Consider the following 8,097-nt stretch of genomic DNA (forward strand, 5'->3'; position numbering starts at 1 on the left):
TGTGTGTGTGTGTGTGTGTGTGTGTGTGTGTGTGTGTGTGTGGTCTTAAAGAAAAAATACATCAACGTGTTTTCTTTGATTTACTTTTTACATCTCACTTCTGTGCATATAACCAAAGTTTTCTATCCATTGTTACATACTTTTAAAAAATGAATGTAGTAACAAGTTCTTCAGTTGTCCTTATTAGTTATTGCTAAAATTTTTTGGCCCTTGAATAATGAGAAAAACAAATTGCAATATTTCATTACAATGGATAAATTTAGGGAGATATGGTTCTCAGGAGATTAATTTGTCCTGGATGGCAATAGACCACAATCAAATGTTACCTACTGTACCCATCTGAGACCTGAGCTAACTATGATGAAAAAGAAACTATGAACCAAACATTAATTCCACAGTACTAAGTTCCTGACTGTGGATGCTTACTGTAGCATAACATCATAATACATGCTATAGATAATTAATATACTAAATATCACACGGAAGGACTAGAAGCTTTAATGGAACTGCCATAGTACAAGTTTTGTTGCCTTTTCTGTTTTAATCTTAAAGGAACATTTAAAAATAAGATTCCATTACTAAGTTTGCTTTTACTATTAAATATCATCTGCTTTAGTCATTCTCAGGGCCGAACACATATATTTTAACAGAATCTTCTCATGAACTTTCAATTTCTCTCCCTCTTGGGGTGGTGACCTGTATGTACTCTTTGGAGTCTAAAATCCTATTTTGAGAATGATGTGCAATCTTTTTCAAATTGACCACACAGATCTATGAGCCAATGTGGGATAGACCTGTATGGACAATTTAATTCCAATAAGCATATTTGTTTTATCTCAGAATAAAAGAAAAAAATTTAAAATAATAGGGAGTTTTATAACATAGAACATAGAATATATTTTGTATTAGAGAATTAGTTTAGAGTTCTGATTAATATGGCTTCCCTAGGAGCTTTTAAGTTGTTTCAGAGACATTGGCAATGCCTTCACATTCCTCAGTGCACAGTACACTGTGTGGCAGACACTAAAGCTGGCTTTGGAGAACATCTCACTCTGCCTTTCTGAATTGTATGACTATTTTTCATTCAGAGTAAACTTTGATCATTTTAAACCACCAGGAAATTCTGACAGATCCACTTTAAACAGCCTTTTGAATATCTTCATGTTTTTCTAATCAACAAAGTAGACAATAGAAGATAGGCATTATCCTGCTTTTCACTACAAAAAAAGGCATGTGTACCAGATTTGCAAGAAGCATCGGTAATGAGAAGAAGATGGGAAGTGAAGGAAGAAAGACTCTAGGAGTCACACCAAGCCACTTCACTGGGCAAGGGTTCCTTAAAATGTTTCATCTGTCTCCTTTAAACTATGATTATAAATTCCTGAGGGGAAGGCAAAACTGCTTTCTGATGTTTTGTGTTCCCTTTTACTAGCAGATAAGATGTCAGAAAATTTTAAACTTCAGGAAAGTTATAAGTATATATTTTAATTCAAATATGTTCTTTGAAATATTTGTTCCCTCCTTACATGCAAAGCATCACTGCAAATGTGAATTTAATAGGATATTCTGTATATTGCCATTTCTAGCTCAAAAACACTTTATTGTAGGCATTCAAAGAGCACTCTACAAACAGAAAGCCTGACTGGGACCATGGATAAAAGATGTAGACTGGCATTTTCTTATGGCTTGGAGAGTGATCATTGATCCACATAGACCTTTGTGTCCTGAGGGGCAGAAGTTCATTACACTGGTTTGAATAACTCTGTGAGGTTTGACTATCTGGTCTACCACCTACTAGTTTTTAGATTTAGTAAATTAATGTCTTTTTTTTTGTCCTTCTTTTTCTTAATGTTTTTACCTGTGAACTAAAAATTAAAATAGAATTCTAAGATTAGAAGACATAAAGTGCTTAACTTTATTTGACATAAATAGGACATGCATGCAGCCACTTATTTCCCCTTTTGTATTCAGAGTTATTTGTCAGTCATAAGAAATCCACGGAGCTCTCAGAATTATGTGCTAAAAGTCATCCAAACAGTTTCTGAAGGTCACAGAGTCTCTGAAGCTAAGTTCTGTAAAGACTGAATAAATCTAGTATGTTTTACATACATTTTAGAACTCTTTGTGTCCAAAAGCGACTATTAAATGAAGCAGCTTCATGAACACAATACTCTGCACTTCTACCAGACAAGAGCTATCATTTCCTAACCTTGAATTCCCCAATAATTCTTCCTTATAAAGGGCTGCCAAAGTAAACTGGGCTGAGCTGTTGGCATTTTCTGACTCATGTGATCTTGAGAGGCCTTCAAATTCAGTTACAACATTTTGCTAGTTGGGCACACATTTAATTTTCTTGGCACCATATTCAATGATCTGTAGCCTTGAACTCCAAGAGTGGGTTTTTCATGGGTATTCCATCATGTTCTTTACACAGTAGGAAAGCACACTACAAATAATAGAATTCTTCACAAAGTGGTCTTAGACTCTAATTGTATACCAGGATATAGTTGTACAACCTGCATCATGTTACATTATCTACATGTAGTTCCTCCTGTTAAATAATTATAAATCACTTTTTAAATTTGCAAAAAAATCTATATTATTTCACTTTTGTTTTATGCCTAAGTAAGGATAAGGTAAAAAATAGAATATATAAAAAGTAAATATCTTATGTTTTCATTTGCAAGCACTAATAAGTACTTTGGATCACACTAAATTGCATGCCCAAGGGCCAGAATGATAGCTTATGGGTTAAAAAAATTCTTGGTCCTCTAATATATGTGATGTCAGATTCCAAAGCTCACACTGAATAATTTTCAACCACTTGGAACTGCAGATCCAGACGCTCCAAATCCCTCTTCCTACCTCAGCAGGTACTGACATATACAATGTTGTCACACAGAAATAGACATATGCATAACAATACAAATACATTCAAAAGCATAAACTGAATGCTAGAAAAAGATGGCTCACAACTTAATATATGAACCTTTATCCTTACAATGTCCGGAGTCATGCCAGCATGCTGGATCAGTTGCTAAAGTCAATTTAACAAACCCTGATGACTTGGCATCCAAAACTTACACTATTAGAAGGAGAGAAACCTATTCCACGAAGTTGTTCTCTGACATCCATGTAAGTGTGATATCACGCACATAGGTAAACTCATATCCAAAGCTACAAAGCCCTACATAATTCTAATTCTAATTGACATTCTATTGAACTCAGAAACCCCACAAAGTCTCTTCCCTACATGAAGATCTACAAATAATTAGTAACTTCTGAGAGCCAAAAAGAGAGGGAGGGAGGGAATGAATTAATCTTTCTTTAACACCCTGATTAGTTATCCAATACTAAATGGTCAGGAAGGACTAAAGTAATATTCATGTTTCTAAAGGCACTAATTGAACTAATTGGACAGAGTATATATATATATACTGTATGCATGTTTATATAAAATATGTATATGTATATATGAATATAAAATATGTATATATGAAGAAATGATATAATTCTACTTAATTTTTAAAATATGTAATTAAGATACATATACACATTATGTAATTAATATCCATGCCACATGGAAAACTTATTGTACCAATATTCCATTAGCTAGGGTCATTCCATATGGATATGCTTTGTACGGAGAACAAGCTCCAGTTCTCACTAAAACAGCAAAGGCACAGGAACATGGCTTCTTTATTTAGTTACTGGTTCTACTTAAGTGTAATGTGGAAGCTTTCAAGCTTGTGTGCAATTATGAGATAATATTATTGAGCACAGGGAGGCTCAGCAAAATCTCTAAGCACACAACCTAGTAATCTACAGCACAGAGCCATGAGGTAAGCACATTAACTTTAGTCTAAGTTTGCTTCCACTGGTATAGGAAGGAAATTTTTATTTAGTTGTACAGTTTTAATTCAAAATTCACCTCTTAGATTGCTTTGTGGCCCTTACACTAATTATTATTTTTTCCCAAAAGATCATTAAGCATTAAGAGGAAAGGTGTGTGTTCTACAGAGGGCTGGGAACCCTAGCCACTGCCTCTGCTGCAGCCTCCTCCTCCTCCTCCTCCTCCTCCTCCTCCTCCTCCTCCTTCAAAAATTGACAGGCCAGCTGAATGGGAGACCTTTGTTTTTATTGCACCTATGAGGAAATGTTTGGAATATCTTCTTAGCTCTAGAGTTAATACTTTTTTTTTTAATTTATGAGAGTGTACTTTATTTTGTGATCATATCACTGCTCTTTTAAAAAGTTTGTGTGTGTGTGTGCACGTGCACATGTGTATTTGTATGTTCTTCTTTTTTTTAATATTTTTTATTACGTATTTTCCACAATTACATTTCCAATGCTATCCCAAAAGTCCCCCATACCCTCCCCGCCACTTCCCTACCCACCCATTCCCATTTTTTTGGCCCTGGCATTCCCCTGTACTGGGGCATATAAAATTTGCATGACCAATGTGCCTCCCTTTGCAGTGATGGCCGACTAGGCCATCTTTTGATACATATGCAGCTAGAGTCAAGAGCTCCAGGGTACTGGTTAGTTCATAATGTTGTTCCACCTATAGGGTTGCAGATCCCTTTAGCTCCTTGGGTACTTTCTCTAGCTCCTCCATTGGGAGCCCTGTGATCCATCCAATAGCTGACTGTGAGCATCCACTTCTGTGTTTGCTAGGCCCCGGCATAGTCTCACAAGAGACAGCTATATCTAGATCCTTTCAGCAAAATCTTGCTAGTGTATGCAATGTCCCCTTGAAGCATAAGCAATTAATTGTTAGACAATTATTTTCTTGTAAAGATATTTATCTGGAGATGACCCAGAAGACACTCATGAAGTGGTGCTTCCAGTTGGGAGCGAGTTGACCCCGGTTGCTAAAGAAGGGTAAGGCAGAGAAGCCATGGGGGCACACCTGACCCGGGGCTATCTGTGGAATGCCTCTGTGGAGCCCGAACCTGAGAAGATGCCAGCTTCCCGCTGGACTAAGGCTTTCCAGAGTGCAAGGAGCAAGTGTTAGCTGCAAGCACAAGCAGATTGACTGGGGCTATGTGAAGCGCATGAAGGAGTTTGAACATGAAAGGTGACTGTTCCAAAGGAAGACTAGGAGGTAACTGAAGGAAGCACGAGCAGGCCAAGGCCTGGGAGATGGAGAGGTGGGCTCTGAGGTGACCCTGTAGGGATTACCTGCCAGCCTGGACCTATCAGTGAAATAAAAGCTTTGGGTCACCTCCCCTACCCCCACCCCCCAAAATTATCTGTTTATAGCATTGAAAAACAAACAAACAAAAAAAACTGAAAAAAAAAAAAACGAAAACAGAAACAAAAACAAAAAAGCCAACTCTGGGTAAATTTAGAATTTTAATCTTGCCTCTAGAAGAGGAAATAGCAACCTATCCATAAAATCATTCCACCTCTCCTTCCCATTCAATTGATAATTCGGTTTTAGTTTCCCCTATATTTGTAAAGTATTTTATGTTTTTAACTTTCAAGATTTTTTTCATCGTTTTTACAATCTTAAATTGTTGTTGGTGTTTTTGAAACCTCTATTTTAAGAATTTAAAAATATAAAATTCTGTTTTACATATCAAACAGCATAAAACAGCGGTTTTCACACTTCCTAATGCTGCTACCCTTTGATAAAGTTCCTCATGTTGTGGTAACCTCCCAATCATAAAATTATGTTCATTTCTACTTCATAACTCTAACTTTGCTACTGAATGAATCATAATGCAAATGTTTGTGTTTTGTGTGAAAGGGCCCCTCAATCAAATTGGGCTTGCTACCCACAGGTTGAGAATCATTGGCACAAAAGTAGCATGGGAGAATCTAGGATTTGAAACACCTTGTTTAATAAAGTTTAAAGTTTTTTTTTTTTTTTTGGTATCTTGTTTCACATCACTGGAATCAGGATTCATTTTATGATCACTTGTATTCAGACAACAGGGGTGGCATACTTGTCAGTGACACTCTGTGATTAAAGATGGTCATAGGCACTCTCAATGTCACCCTTTCAGTTGAGTTATGTACATTGTTAAAACTACATATGCTGAGTACAATTGCCACTTAAAATGTCTTCAAAGAGAATGCATTACCCTGTAGTTCAGCACTAAAAGCTGTGGTTTGGGCTAGGTTTCCTTTCAGTGGAGTGCATAAAGTAGTAGTGGATTTAATAATTGATGTACTTAAATTTCACAAAATCAAATAGAGATGTTTGTCTCCAAATGCTGAAATAATCTTCACTGTTATTAGTTTTTGTATTTCTAAGAATTTTTAAACCGCAAAGTCAATATTATACAAATTATACAAATGCTACAAATATGTACTTTTCTGATTATACTACTTAAAAGCAAATAGGCATAATTGAACACAAAGTATGGCATGTTATTTTTTAGGCATTATAGAATAAATACATGCCATGCAGCTAAACAAAACATGTTCTCTTTAAATGCTCTCTTTTTGATGCTTAATAAAAATTTAAAACTGAACCAAGCTGTGAGTGAGCTTTGTCAATTATGCAAAAGTCTTGCCTTAACCACACTTAAACCACTTTTCTGTGTATGTGAAAAATTCAGAAACAATTAACAGAAGATTTTTCTGTAGTCTTTACATATAGTAGTACATTTGAAAACATTTTTATACTTAAAAAGTATAAATTGACCTTAAAACTTAAACAAACCAAATGCATTCATGAATTGCTTTAGAAAGATTCACAATAATAAAAATGCACATTTTGCAAAAAGAATTAACAGCAAACACTCAACAATTGCCTGTGAAGTGCTGTGTTTCTCTTTCCCCTCTGCCTAGGAAAAAAATTCATTTACAACCTCTCCCATTTTCACATTACTCTAATGATACTGTCTGGTATTGATAATTAATCTAGATAATGACAATCCCAAATATGATGCCACATCTCTGGACACTGAAGTGTGTCCAACATGTCATTAAAATCCTATTAAAGCTTTATTTACTAGTCTCAAATTAAAAATAAACATTGGCGGTACAGAAGAGAGAATAATGATCTCATTGACCTTGTGATGTCTCTTCTTAGATCAGGAGAGCCAAAAGAATGGTGAGCTGGGCACAGAACACACCATAACAGAAATCTAACTAACAATTCAGTCAGACGTAAAGCATCTGTAGTTTCTTGTTTGTCTGTAGACAAATGCGCTTAATGGTATCCTAAAATTAAGCACTTTATCAAAAGGAAATGTGTTTTATTCGGTTCTTAAGAAGTCATGCATGTATTGAGCAAATTACAAACATTATGTATACACACATGATCTGTAGGTATTAAGAGCCCTCTTACATCTAGAGTGGTCAGCAGGTATGCCATCAAGTCATAGACTAAGTGTTCAGAGACTTGTGTTTTGATAGTTATAGAGCATTTACAGTAACATTTACAGAACATTTAAGTTCCACTGTATCTTGAGCTTCACCCTCATCTGAAGTTACTAAGAGACAACTCTGAACCATCATTTATATCGACACAATGTTCTGTTTCCATGGGTGAGTTACTGAGAAGTAATTGTGTATTGTGAATTTACTGAGTAAACCAAATCTCCATTTTCAGAGGGAATAGCAATTTCCTATGCACAGCTCAATGACCGTGCATTAAAATGGGTTCCTTCCTGAATTTTGATAGTGAGTATTCCAGTCTTTCAGAAGAGGTGGCTCAAGAAAGCATGCTGGGTACCTTTTGATTAGGCTTTCGAGTATATCAAAACCCAAGCTTTCATCAAATTGACTCATGAGGTCATGTTTATACATAAAAGGATTGATTGAGTCTTTCTACGTCTGCTTGGAAGATTAAGCATCTTTGATGACTCAGATGTACAATGGTTCCAGTGAAAAGCAAGAGAAAGATTCCCACAGAAAAGCTAATTAAAAAGCAGTAGATGTTACTGCTCTGACAATCAAAGTTGTACAGGGACCTGTGGTTTCATGAAGCATGAAGGGATAGCATACTTCTCAGAAGAGGAACATAGAAGTAGACTAGTCCCTAACAAAGCTACACAAAGGATTCTCCAAACACACACTGAGAATTCAAATATGTGATCAGAAGAGAATAGAACTATGCAACATAATCTACTAGTAGAT

General features: G+C 35.8%; 1 pseudogene; it reads left to right on the forward strand.

The window, feature by feature from the left end:
* Positions 1-4,900: 4,900 nt before the first annotated feature.
* On the forward strand, positions 4,901-5,177 carry LOC115032775 (annotated as a pseudogene).
* The last annotated feature ends 2,920 nt before the right edge of the window (positions 5,178-8,097 follow it).

This window comes from Mus caroli, chromosome 12, assembly GCF_900094665.2.
Source record: "Mus caroli chromosome 12, CAROLI_EIJ_v1.1, whole genome shotgun sequence".
Lineage (NCBI taxonomy): Eukaryota > Metazoa > Chordata > Mammalia > Rodentia > Muridae > Mus > Mus caroli.